Genomic DNA, 14807 nt, shown 5'->3' on the forward strand with positions numbered 1-14807 from the left:
TGTAAGAATCAAATTTTTGTAACAAAGAGATAGCAAGGTCTTTATATTGTGATAACTTGTCTTGTTTTGCTTGATACAGTCCTGTTACTTATCTTATAATCAATTGAGAATCTCCAAAAATATGTATGTGTTTTATATTCAAAGCTAAGGCTACCTTTATTCCTGATATAAGAGCCTCATACTCAGCAATGTTATTGGTACATAAGAAATTGAGACGGTAAGATAAGGGAATAGACTTTTTTGTAGGAGAAATCAGAACAACACCTGCCCCCGATACCGTACGACACTTAGAGCCATCAAAGTATAACTCCCAAGTTTCATCTTTCTTTGTACAAAGGATGAAGTCGTTGGGAAAAGACTCAGGGTTAGGGAAGGAGAAAGGTGAAGGGGCCTCAACTAAGTGATCGGTCAACGCTTGCCCTTTAATTGCCCTTTGTGAAACAAATTTAAGGTCAAATTCAGTTAACATCATAACCCACTTAGCTAGGCGTCCTGATAAATCAGTTTTAGAGAAAAGATGCTTCAACGGATCAAACTTTACCATGACGTGGACTTCTGAATTTAAGAGATAATGTCTCAATTTCTGAGTCGCAAACACCAAGGCCAAACATTGTCTTTCTATCGTAGAATATCGAGTCTCATAATCGAGTAAGGTATGACTTATATAATAAACTGGACACTCCTTACCATCTTTATCATGTTGTGCCAATAATGCTGCAAGAGCATGAGAGGACGCAGCCGTATAAAGAAGGAAGGGTTTAGAAGGTTCAGCCGGTCGAAGGATAGGAGGATTAGCCAAATACATTTTTAAATCTTCAAATGCTTGCTGACAATCCTCATTCCATTGAAAAGTGATATTCTTTTTGAGAAGTTGAGTGAAAGGGAAAGTACGATCCGCAAGTTGAGATACAAACCTACGAATATCTTGAATTTTTCCTTGTAAGCTTTTGAGTTTAGACACATTTCTAGGAGGTGGCATGTTGACAATAGCATCTATTTTCTTAGTGTCCACCTCAATCCCACGATGCGAAACTATGAATCCTAATAGTTTTCCACTATCCACACCAAAAACACATTTTCGGGGATTCAAGCGCATGTGATATTTACGAATCCTTTCAAAGATTTGACGAAGGATCTTAATATGATCTATGCGAAGAATGGATTTGGCTAAAACATCATCAACATAGTCTTCTAGAATCTTATGCATGTAATTGTGAAAGATAAGGGTCATCGCTCATTGATAAGTTGCACCAGCGTTTTTAAGTCCAAAAGGCATCATTATCCAACAAAACATACCCCAAGGAGTGGTGAAAGCAGTTTTGAATTGATCTTGAGGGTTAATGAAAATTTGATTGTATCCTGAAAAACCATCCATGAAAGATAATAAGGCATGTCCGGCCGTAGAATCAACTATCATGTCAATGTTCGGAAGAGGGAAATCATCTTTTAAAGAAGCCTTATTTAAATCTCGGAAATCGGTACACATTCTTATTTTATTATCTGGTTTAGCCACATCGACAATATTTGAAATCCATGGGGAATAATCAATAGGGTGGATAAATCCAGCCTCCAATAACTTTTCAATCTCAGCCTTAACAAGCAAAGCCACCTTAGGATTCATTTTTCGAATCTTTTGTTTCATGGGCTTAGCATCAGGGACTAAGACAATATTATGAGTAACAATCTTAGGATCTATACCAGGCATGTCAGATTATGTCCAAGCAAAGATCTCATGGAATTCATGCAATAAATCTTCATATTGTTTTTGTTCCTCTTCATCCAAACATTTTCCAATTTTAATAACTTTTTCTTCATTGCAAGGATCCATCTTAACATTAGTGGTGTCACTTATGAGAAGATTGCTTTGTTCAGGAGTATCCTTTAGCTTAGGGAATTCTTTCACAATCTCATCGTTATCCGTCTCTTTTCCAAAATAGGCTTTAGTGTTCAAACAATAAGGGAGTCCCCTATTGTGATGATAACGAGGAAGCGTATCATATGCTCCTAAAAATTCAGCTAAAGCATCATCGGTAGGGAAAACATCAAAAGCACAAGCACACGAAGGATCCTCATCAATGTACTCGGGGTGTTGCATTGATAGAGAGGTAGAAATAGCATTAACACTAATACAGGGTCTTCTAGAAGCTTTAGTGTGCTTACAGGGATTATAGCCAAGTCCAAAGGCATGGTTGTAAAGATTATTCTCTAGAGGAACCTTTATTCCTTGTTCGTGAGCGCCACAACCATTTCCATGATACCCATGCTTAGCAAAAATGCGAAAACCACGACCATAATGATCAGCCATTTCAGACAAAGAAGGCGGTTTTTCATAAGACAAAGAATCAAACTCTTCAGAATTATAGGTGCGGGGAGAAGAAGTTTGAGAAGCGGCCACAAAGTTATTACTCATAGGTTCAGGTAGTGTTGATTGATTTTTAGCTTCTTCCTTCTTTTCAGCTTTAAGCTCTCTAGAAGGAACCTTATATTCACCTACAAAGGTAGGATTAAAATCAAGGGATCCCCAATCGTCGTCTACGAGAACCTTCTCAGGATCAAAATCCTTCTTATGTGTAGTTTCAAGTCGAGAAGAGTCTTCTTCAGGAGCTCCAGACTCATCCAAAGAATTTTGATCATCAGAGAGTGAGGATTCACCGATAGGTATCTTGTTTAAAGAGTCACCACTAGACGAGGGCGGCTTAGAGGCACCCCCTTTGGAAGTAGATGTTTGCAAACAAGCTTGAAAATTGGTATCACCTATCAAGGTATATGTCTTATTGTTGTAGATAAACTTAACTTGTCTGTGCAATGTAGAGGGGACAACTTGCATACTGTGAATCCAAGGTCTCCCTAATAACAAGTTATATGTTAGATTTCCCGACATAACATGGATAGGAGTAGGCAAAGTAATAGGCCCCACTGTGATGGGTAAGGTGATAGTACCTAATGAGTTTTAGCCACATTATCAAAGCCTCGAATAGGATGAGAGTCTGGCTCAATTAGAGATGTATCCACATTCATCTTATGCAAAAGATTAATGCTACACACATTAAGACCAGAGCCATTATCTACTAGTGTTCATCTTATAGCAGTGTCTTTCATGATAACCACAATCATCAAGGGATCATATTGATGTTGGATTGCACTAGTAGGAAACTCATCTTGGGTAAACACAATTTGAGCTTTAGGATTCATCACAGAGTTAACCAAAGATGCTATATTACTAGATGTATTCGGTGGAGGAATATTCAAATCTTTCAAGGCATCTTGTAACATTCCATGATGAGCGGAAGAAGTTTGAATCAAATCCCAAAGGGATATCTTAGCAGGGGTAACTTTAAGTTGTTCTATGAGATCATATTCCTTACTAAGAACTTGTGAAATACGTGGAGCTTGCGGAAGAATTGGTTGAGGATTCGGAAGAGAAACTGGAATAACAGGAGGAGGACTAGGCTACCTATTATTTCTGGTATGATAAGTATGGGCAACTGCATGATAACTCTCTCTAGTTATTTTCTTGGCATAACTATAAGGACTTATAGGTTTTCTTCCTTGCACAGTGATGATTGGTTTATTCGGAGTACGAAAGGAATCATGATCATACCCTCCTTGGACAGTAAGGAGAGGTGATTTAGGACCTTGAAAGGTGGGAGAAGGATGAGCACCTTGGACTTCAAAGAGAGGCTTTTTATGCTCATTCAAGTTTATCATGTTAACCAATTTAGAGGTTTTGTTTTTGTTCAGAGATTTCGATAAAGCCACAAAGTCATCAAGAGCATCATCCAACAAAGCATGATCATATCTATTAAAAGGTTTATCTTTTGATTCAAAAGGAGACATCTCCTCATAGAGGGGATTGTTGAAAACAACCATGTTACTAGATTTAGTGGAAGAGTTGATAGGAATGTACCCTTGAGAGGATTCATTCAACTTATCTTTCTCATCACAACGAAATGGCATAGTAACAAGGTTTATGAGTTTTCGGTAAAATGAAGGTTTGGCATCTTTAGGGTTCAAAAACTCATCTAAAGCTTCATCTAATTCATCTTGGCTATACTCATAATAATCATCATAAGCATGAACATTTTGCAAATAAAAGTCGGACATTTTGAAATAAAAATTGCATGAAATTTAAACACACAATGCAAAGAAACACACTCTTTTTTTTTTTTTTTTTTTTAATAAAAATGAAATGAAAACACACTAGATCTAGATCTAGATCTAACAAATGCAATGCAAGAAGAAACAATGATAGGCTCATGTTGGATTCACCAAAATGTGTGAGGGAAAAAGCGAGACTAGGTTATCATGTCCTAATCCTACCTCTTGTCACACATTACGGAATACGAAAGAGCCTAGAGGTATCACACAATTGGCTACTTCTTTTTGTGAAAGAGAGAGCCATGGGCTACCTATTAGGGTTTCTATTCCTTTGTTGTAATTGAAAGGTAAGATTATGCAAGTTCAATTCCTAACCCTAAAATGCAAGTATGAGCTAACAACAAGATTGCAGAATTGAACTTAAACAATGGAAAGCTGTAAACACAAGGATAAAACAAGAATGCAGATGCGTACCCAGAGTCAAAGTTTGACTGAAAATGTTCGGGACGGGGGCGCGGGCGCCACTGTCCTGATTCTGTCCCGGAACTGCACCTGAAACTGCTATTTTGCACTCTGGAAAACTGTCTGAAATGCTGTCTGTCAGGAGGACCAGGGTGCCTAGCTCCTCTGTCCCAGGGACCAGGGCACCCAGTGCCCCTATCCTGGCAGGACTAGGGTGCCCCACGCCCCTGTCCTGGTATTCTGCTCTGCAATTTGATGTGGGGTGTTGTCTCGACCTGCTTTTTCCGGATCTGCAACCTGCGGCGTCGTCCGAGTCTTGAAACCTGCACTTATATCTGAAAAAGGTGTTTGGGTGGCTATATAGGGTTTTGCCTTAGTCAAACCCCCGCTTCGATGATTTCCACCTCCACGAATAGCCAAGTTGTATTGTAAAAGTAATGTGTGTGCAGACCTTGTGTGTGTGCAAGATCTAAAATGCAAGTAAGCAAACTGGAGCAACCCAACCCTCAAGGGAGGAGTACAAGCCAATCTTCAGTCGGTAATCTCCTATTGTTCTTCAATGTCTTCCAAGCCCTAAATGGATGAATGGATTTGATAAATGCTTGATAGAGGGATGTTGAAAGTTGTTGAAGTCTTCAAAAATTTGCTCTTTCGCTGCATATGAGGTTCCTGAAAACAAAATTCGGATCCCTTCAAATGAAGAAAGAGAGCTCTTATGTATGAAACCCTAGGTCTCAATTCCAATTTTTGGCCGACCTAGAGATTGAATATCCCACCAATTTCTTGGGGTTAAGCTTTATTTTATGATTGGATCGCGCTCCTAAAATTTTGGGAAAAATGTCTGGGACCGTGTGCACTTCGGGCGCCACGGTCCTGACAACTTTTCACCAAATTTTCAGGGCCATTAGATATGATGATTTTAGAGAGAATCCTGAAGTTACAGGTGATTTTGAGATGTTTTGACCCCTGAAATCAAGCCCCCAAGCTCAGAATAGGGCCTAATTAGGGTTTTTGATTAAGTAATGTATTGGAAGAATAAAATGAAAGGGGCATGCTTTAATGAAAGGGCCCGACTTTATGATGTGGAAAATGATGAAATAGAACCTTTAGACCTAATTAATTTGATTAATTAAGTGCTAAAGGGGAAATGTAATGTAAAATGCAACTGCGCCAAGGCGGGTGCTAAACTAGGTGTTAAATTGTACTGCTTTAGCAAGTGCGTATAATTTATGATGTTACAAGGAGGAATATTGATTCTTTGATTAGAGATATCCACACCATTAGACGTGAGCCTCATCCACCTCCATAGTTGTTACGCCTTGCAGATAGTATGCAAGGGATTGTACAATTTGTACAAGCTTTAGATGACAAGTTGGATAGCTATCATAGTTGGAGGGAGGGATTGCGTTCTTTTTACACTGATGGCTTATCATACAAACAAGTCAATGAATTAAAAATAACAAAAATGGATTTGAAACAATATTTTGTGAACCCTAAGATGGGTGAAGAGATAGATTTGAAGAAGCCACAGATCTCAATTTGATGGTGTAGGCACCCAGACATAGCTAGACACATTTGGGAGCAGTGGTGGATGGTCTTTGACTATCCGCTACACTCTAATCATGAGGTTCCCATGTATTTTTTGAAAAAAATGTGGGTGGAATTTGAATTGGGTAAAAAATCCAATTACTTTGATATTAGATCATTTCAGGGGGTCGGGAGAGGCATGCCCCAGGATAGGTCAGGGGCCAAATTGAGAGACAGAGTTAGAAACTGTGTGTGTGATGATCCCTTGGTTCCTCTTCTTGCACCGGTCATTCCAGCACTTGCCCATCATCGAGCAGTGGATTCTGCTCTTGGTTCATTAAGTGCCCTATTGGGCAATTTGGTACAACAGTTGCGCAAGGTGAGGGCTACCCCCAGCTTAGCACATGTTTGCACAAGCTGCGGGAATGTATGTACGGGTCCACAAAGTGGGGTTACCCCTGGAGGAGATGGTGATTTTGATGATGTTGATGCTTCCCATGGTGGTTATGATGATGTTGAGGAGGCTAAACATGTTGATGTCGTTTCTTTATATGTTGATCTCCTGTGGGCAAATGATGATTAGCCTACAGAGGTACAAATTTATTTATATAATTTACAGTGTAATATTAAATTCCTTATATATACACATATGAACCATAACATGAGTCATTTTTTTTTGAACAGAGGATGGATCATACCACATCATTGAGGAACTGACATCATGTTACCTTGATACCTAGAGATGTCGATGCCCCATTTACGATATGAACTTTCATCTAGAAACATTGTGTTGATATGTACATTTAAAATAAAAAATAAAAATTTTAATGTAATGATGTGTATGATATGTTTTTTCAATTTTGTAGGGTGCTTCGTGTAGCACCGAGGTGGGTAGTTCTTCATGTGACCCGTCGACCATTGAGGCTCAGCCTCATATACCACTAGTATGTTTTTCATCCATTAATTTGAAGTGATTATATGCTTACTAATTTATGTACAACTCTGATTCATGTTCGTTATTTTTTGTAATTGTAGGCTTCTGGATTGTTTAATGGTGCATCACATGTACACCTTCACCCATCAGTTACTTTTCCTACACATGACACACCATATGTATGCTTTTATGTGATAAACTTGTAGTCTATATATATACTTTATAATTTATGTATATATACAAGTTTGATTCATGCTTTATATATGTTGTTCAAGTTGATACCACTACCAGTATTGGTATGGCTATGAGATTGAGCCAGATGCAACTGTCGACATTGTCATTTGCAGTGATGATTAGAAAAATAATTTCTAATTTGTTTATACTATGTACCTGGCTTTTATAGGAATTATCAAAATTGATGTACAATATTTTTTTTATAGGACTTGACTACAACCACTTTTCTTGTTCATGATAGTGGACCTCCACGTACTAGTGAGGGAGTTGTAGAGCACGGTCGTATGGTAATTTATTTTAAATTTTCAGTATTTAATTACTTTATAAGTGAATTATGCAAGGAACTTCTTCTCATGTAAAATCTTTTAATAATGTACAGGAGGGTGGAGACACTGATACTGCACACACACAGGATGGTGCATCTCAGGACCACGTGCAGCAGAATGATTCATCTCAGCCGCCTTCACGTGGAGTGAAGAGGACTGTAGATGAGATGCATGAGAGTTATTAGATTATATATTTTAGATCATGTCATGTTATTGTATTATGGACTTTTTATGATGACACTTGTTATGTTATCCTGGGACTTGTTATTATGTTATTTGGACTTGTTTTAATGTCATTTCCTTGTTATTATTTTTTCAAGACTTGTTATTATGTCATCAAGACTTGTTATGTGATTATATATAGGACTTTTTATTATGTCATTTCCTTTCTATTATGATATCAGGTCTTGTTATGTGATTTGGCACCCTCTAGTGATTATATATGTGATGTTGTTATGTGATTTGGTGCCCTCTAGTGATTATATATGATCTATTTATGACTTTATATTTTAACATTGTGATTGATCATCTTATAGTGCAACAGTTTATAATTCAGTAAAATAATTATCCCAATTTACAATAACATCATATTCTTAAAATAGTAATAAAATAAAAAACTTACAATTAATCTATGAAGAGATTACGATAAAATAAATATATCATAAAAAATTAGAATGATTGTAACACAATTACAATATGCAGAAAATAACATTAAGAAGAAGATAACTAATACAATGTTGTTTATGAAACCAAAATTGTATCAAATATAGACAAATACAATGTTAAAGGGACAAAGAAAACCAATTATCATAATTAAATATAAAAGCATTCACACAATTAACACAAACTCACATGCATGTAAATTTGATTCAACCTAATGTACCATCTACATCCTCTCTCTTCAGCAAGGTGTCTATGATTGCCTCATGCTCTTCTACTGAAAGTGTCCACAATACCTTATTAGTAGGTCTACCTTTGTATCTTTCTAATCTGATGTTTGTTGACACCACCAAATGAGAATAGTGTATAATCTTCTTTTCTGATTAGTAGTCTTCATAAGTTGGTAAGCCATTCCTTCTTGTTAAGTATTTGTGTAGCCATGTGCCAACTACCACAACAGACCCAACGTGATACTGAAAAGCATCATCATCTACTTGATCACATATCAACTTTTTCTTAGGTTCTACACATCTAGCTAGCCAATACTCAACCTGCTCATCATTATCCTTAGGTGCAACAACAACATAAACATGTCCTAGAAAACAAATTTAAGTGCATGTAGAAATAAAACTTGTTAGGATTTATAATTCAAATACAATCATAAATTATATAACAATATAGAAAAATATATAATTTAAAGTTATAAACAAGAAATTGAATTAAATTACCAAGTTGTATGAGGTCTGAAACACGATAATAATCTTATGATGCAAATGCATGATCTGGGTCTTCATTTATTCTAACATATTGATATTATGTCTCACTAGGTGTTAAGGATATGTGTTGCCATTCTTCGACCCATTCCATATTCTTGCATTCTTCTCGTTCACCTGCAACACAAAATTGACAAAAACATGCAAGCTCTCTAGCCCATATAGTCCAAGTGTTAGAATTAGAACTCTTAAATGAATGTCATCTAGTTGACCCATTGATTGTATCACAATCATATCTTGGAAGGTTATTATCCTCTTTAACTAGCTAGAAGAAACTTCTAATTATAGAGTTCTGACTTGATCCTGTGGATAAAATTGCACTACACTAATCCACAATTGCACTTACATTTTTAAATTTAGCCTTTTCCTCGAATTTGAGTTGCTCTCTGCAAAGGGCTCTCTTAACACATGCACCGGAACCATCATGTTCTCCTTTCCCGTTTCCAGCCTCAAAAAAACTCATGTGTTCGATATTAGTTTTCTTATGAATCCTACTGAACCAATAAACCATTCTAGCATCCTTGAATTGCCCTATGCAATTATTTGACCATATTAGATGTTGTGTCATCTGAATTTCTCTCTCCCTCAAATTCTCAAAAAAGGTCTTGAAGCAATATTGGACAAACTCAAATGAGTGTAATTTATTATCACTCATATAGAAATTGTACTCTCTCAAAATTTTATGATCCTCTTCTATACTATCTATGTTAGTTAAATGAGAGGGGGGGGGATGAATCAGATAAACTCACAATACAATGTTCTAATCAAATTCAACCTCGATAGAACTTACTTGATATGCAACTATGACTGTAAATCATTCAAACTCATAAACTGAATAACTTGAAACATCAAAACACATTTAACACCATATTTAACGTGGAAACCCAAATAGGGAAAAACCACTGTGGGATTTCGGACCCACCAAGAAAATATACTCTTCTAGAGTATGCTCGGTTAAAAGCCAATCCTGTTAAAGATTACATAAACACATTGTTATATGTGACCCGGTCAAGGGATTTCCCTCAGATCTATTAGAATCTTGCACTTTGTTAGAAGTGACCTTGTCAAAGGATTTCAAACACTCAATTATAATGTTACCTTGCTAGAGAATTTACAAATAAGACTATTAGGTCCACTCGGTTAAGAGATTTCCTGTCACTTACAAAAATAAATAATAGTAATAAAATATATCTGTAAATTCACATCTAAAATGTTATAGCAGACTCTATGTGCTCAAAATAATCTTGTCATAAGACTTATCTTCCTCCTTGTTAGGCTTCTCACTTTGTTCTTTCAGATCTTCAATCTTCTATACTCTGTAATCATTTCAGTAGCATCATTGTTCTTCTATTTGCCCACATACATTGTTCATCAACTATTCCTTATTTATAAGCAATTCCTAACCGCTTAATCTCCTTAATCACATTTCCCATGATTAATATTAGCCATCTAGATCTTCAAACTTGACTAGGTTCATTGAATCCTTTGAACTAAAAAATGTTTTATCTTACCTTGAAACTTGTATTCCTTTATTGGTACTTGTGCTCGGTTATGATCGTTCAATCTTTGTTGTAGATCTAACTCTTGAATTTTCATTGTCGTTGATCCTTAACAAACTTCTTGCATGACATTCCAATCTTCTATAAATCTCCAGCTCATTGGCATCCTTCATTTAATAATGTATTTATTCATCCAATGCATTCTGTTACTGCTTGGTTGATGCTTTGTTAATTCTGAACTTTACTCGGTAGACATTTTGTATTTGTCTCGGTTACTGTCTTGGTAGCTTTGCTTGCTGACAATGCTCAGTGACTTCTTTCTTCTTTAACCGACATCGATAACCTTGGAATTTACCGACTGGCTCCTTGCTCGGTAAAATAGAATAGTATCAAACCTTTACTCATTCTATAACATGAAATCTTTTCTCCTTCTTATCCAGTCTTCGAATACACATATATAGGTATCAAAACAATCAAAATAACATAATCTCATCATTGTCTAACTCGGTAATAGTTGCCCATTGAATAACTTATCATTTTCACATTCTTTTAGTGTCACTTGTTGATATCTTTATACTCATCAAAACATACTCTTTAAGATATGGCAACATCATACTGAATCAGAAAATCAATTGCTTGACATCAATGACAAAATAATATCATTAAGACAGTAATCAACCTTTATCAATTATATCTTCAATCTCCAACAACCTTCTCAATATCATCATACCAACAAACTTAATGTAATGCCAACAATCTCCCCCTTTGGCATTGATGGCATTACCAACTTGGTTTATTCCAATTGATTCAAACTGCTACTATTCTTCTCCTGTTATCCTTGACTTGTAAACTTCTCCTGTAATCTTCTCCCCCTATCATTAGTCTTCTCCCCCTTTGACAACAATGCCAAAAGTAAAACTAATCCATGATTACTTCCCCTGTGAAGTAATTTCCTTGTTGTTAAAACATATACAAATGTATCATCTCAGTCTCGGTCGGGGCATCTTGTCTTCATTCACTGTTTCCTGCACAACTTTAGGCAACCTCCTAAAGTGTATAAATCAGCATCAACTCACAAATAGTATTTTGTAGAGTCATAGAATTGATGCTTTCACCAAACTCTGTCAGTGAGTACTAGATAGGGGTAGGACCCCTAACTTACTTCTGAGATACTCAAAAGTGTCCCTTGGCAGTGGCTTTGTGAAGATGTCTACTATTTGTTCCTTTGTGCTAACATATTCCAACACAACTTTATTTTCTTGAACTTCTTCTCTTAGATAATGATACTTTATAGAAATATGCTTTGTCTTAGAGTGCATTACCGGATTCTTTGAAATGTTAATAGCACTTGTATTATCACAAAATATAGTTACTGGTTCGGTAACTATCTCATTCATACCTTCCAACAGTTGTTTGATCCATGCTATATTGGTACAATTCAATGCTGCAGCGACATATTCAGCTTCAGCAGTTGACTATGAAATGCATCCTAGTTTCTTGCTAAGCCAACTCACTAGTCTTTGTCCCAAAAAGAAAGCTCCACTGCTTGTGCTTTTCTTGTCATCAATATTTCCTACCCAATCAGCATCAGTATAGACTTTTAAGTCAAATTCATTCCTCTTTTTATATAGTAAACCATAATCTTCAGTGCCTCTCAAGTATCTGAAAATTCTCTTGATTGTTGTCATATGGGTTTCTTTGGGATCTGCAGAAAATCTTGTAGCTATACCTACTGCATGTGCTATATCAGGCCTACTATGAACTACATATTGCAACTTTCCAATCATAGATCGGTAAATTGTCTCATCAACAGATGCAGATTCATCATTCTTTGATAGTTTACAATTAGTAGTCATAGGAGTACTTACAGGTTTAGAATCCTCCATTCCAAATTTCTTCAAGATTTCCTTTATATACTTGGATTGAGTAATGAAAATCCCATTTTTCATTTGCAGTATTTGTAAACCTATAAAATACTTTATTTCACCGATTAATGACATCTCAAATTCTTTGCACATTTCATTTCCAAAGTGCTTGCATAAAGAATCATTTCCACAAAAAATAATATCATCAAATATGGCTGAAATCAGTATTCCATTATCCTCATCATTCTTCATATACATGTTGTTTTCACTAGTCCTCATAAATCCAATATTTATTAAGCAGGAGTGCAACCTTTCATACCATGCTCTAGGTGCTTGCTTTATGCCATATAAAGCTTTGTTCAACTTACATACCTGATCTTTATTCTTCTCTTCAATAAATCCTTCAGGCTGTTCAATATAGACTTCTTCTTCTAGTATACCATTCAAAAATGCAGATTTAACATCCATTTGATATACTTTGAAATTTTTGTAAGCAACATATGCCAACAATTTTCTAACTGCCTCAAGTCTTTCCATAGGTGCAAAAGTCTCGCCATTGTCTATTCCTTCTTCTTGAGCATAACCTTTGCAAACTAGCCTTGCTTTATTCCGAATGACCTCACCTTTTTCATTTAGCTTATTTCTGAAAATCCACTTTGTACCGATTACATTTTTCTCTTTTGGTCTTGGGACCAGTGTCCATGTTTCATTTTTCTTGATTTGTTCAGTCTCTTCTATCATAGCATTCACCCAATCTTCATTTCTTAATGCCTCTTTTACTATCCTCGGTTCAAACTTGGATATCAAACATGTGTTTTGTCTCAGTTTGTTCCTTGTCATCACTGGAGCATCCTTATCTCCTATAATCTGACTTGATGCATGATTTCTTCTGACATATTTTGCTAATATAGGCTTGGTAGGCTCTGTATGATCTTCTTCATCACTCGGTAACTGAGTATTTTCTTGATCAGTTTTCTCGGTTAGACTTCTCAGTTGTACATATACAAACTCTTCATAATCTTCTAATTTAACAAACTTGTGTTTATCACCTGTCATGTGATGTGAGAATCTACTATCTATGATCCAAGAATCATTATTATTTATGTGTGATACTAAGGCTTTTTCTTCATACCTTTCTTCATCTGATCCATCTTTGATAGCTACATATACAACTTCCTCAGTCCAAGTCCCATCAGATTTATCATCATTGGATTCCTCATCAGCTACTAGGCATGTCTTTCTATCTCTCCTTCTGAATTCTCGGTGCCCTCTATATTGGTTGTCTTTCTGTCTGTCATCTCGGTATTCTCTCTTTTCACTAGATTCTTTGTTTAGAAGCCATATGTCCAATTTTATCACAATTAAAACATTTTAAAGGTAACTTTCCTTTATACTTACCTTTGCCTCTCGGTAACCTTCTGGCCAATAATGCTTCAAACTCTTCTTTCTTTCTAATTTCCTCATATTGTTTGTGTACTTCTTCCATGTTTTTGCGAAATCTCTCACTATCTCCACTGTGATTTCCTTCAGCATACTTATACATTCTATCATTGTAATCATTAGATTCACCAAGATGAAAAGAACTGAATGCAGATTCAACTTTGTTTACCAAAGACCCACTGTTATCAAAATTACTTAACTCAAAAGCATGTAGCTTACCGCTAGTAGCATCCAAAGAGACTAGCATGTTTGGTACAGACCTTAATTCATTAACTACAGAGACTCGAATGGCATAAGCAAGTAGAAGTGTTCTCAGCAACTTACTTGTTACATCCTTTTCTTCAATAGTTCCTCCTACTCCTTTGATTTGATTGATAGTTTACTTTAACCTTGTATTGTATTGGATTATGTTCTCACCTTCATTCATTCTCATGGATTCAAGTTGACCTCTTAGACTATCTACTTTTTCTCTTTGAACATGTTTATCACCACCATACACAGATGTAAGCTTATTCCACATAGCTTTGGCATCATTACAACTTTCTAGATCATTAAACTCTGAGTTGGTCAATGCTGATGTTATTTCAATCATTGCTTGAATATGTTCTTTCTTTGCCTTAATTTCTTCCATTGTCATAGGGTAGGTGCTAGGTGCAGTGTAATCATTCTCCAGATAATATGTTGCATATTCTCCAATTCGTGATAAGTGCAGCTTCATCCTTTTTTGCCATGTGGTGAAACTTGACTTGTTCAATTTTGGTGCATCCCTTTTATACATCTTTGGATCTTGCCTCAAGTTCCTTTAAACTTTTCTTTCAGAGTTCTAGCTTTGATACCATTTGTTAGTTAAATGAGAGGGGGGGGGGTGAATCAGATAAACTCACAATACAATGTTCTAATCAGATTCAACCTCGGTAGAACTTACTTGATATGCAACTATGACTGTAAATCATTCAAACTCATAAACTGAATAACTTGAAACATCAAAA

The sequence above is a fragment of the Cryptomeria japonica genome, chromosome 5 (assembly GCF_030272615.1).
Source record: "Cryptomeria japonica chromosome 5, Sugi_1.0, whole genome shotgun sequence".
NCBI lineage: Eukaryota > Viridiplantae > Streptophyta > Pinopsida > Cupressales > Cupressaceae > Cryptomeria > Cryptomeria japonica.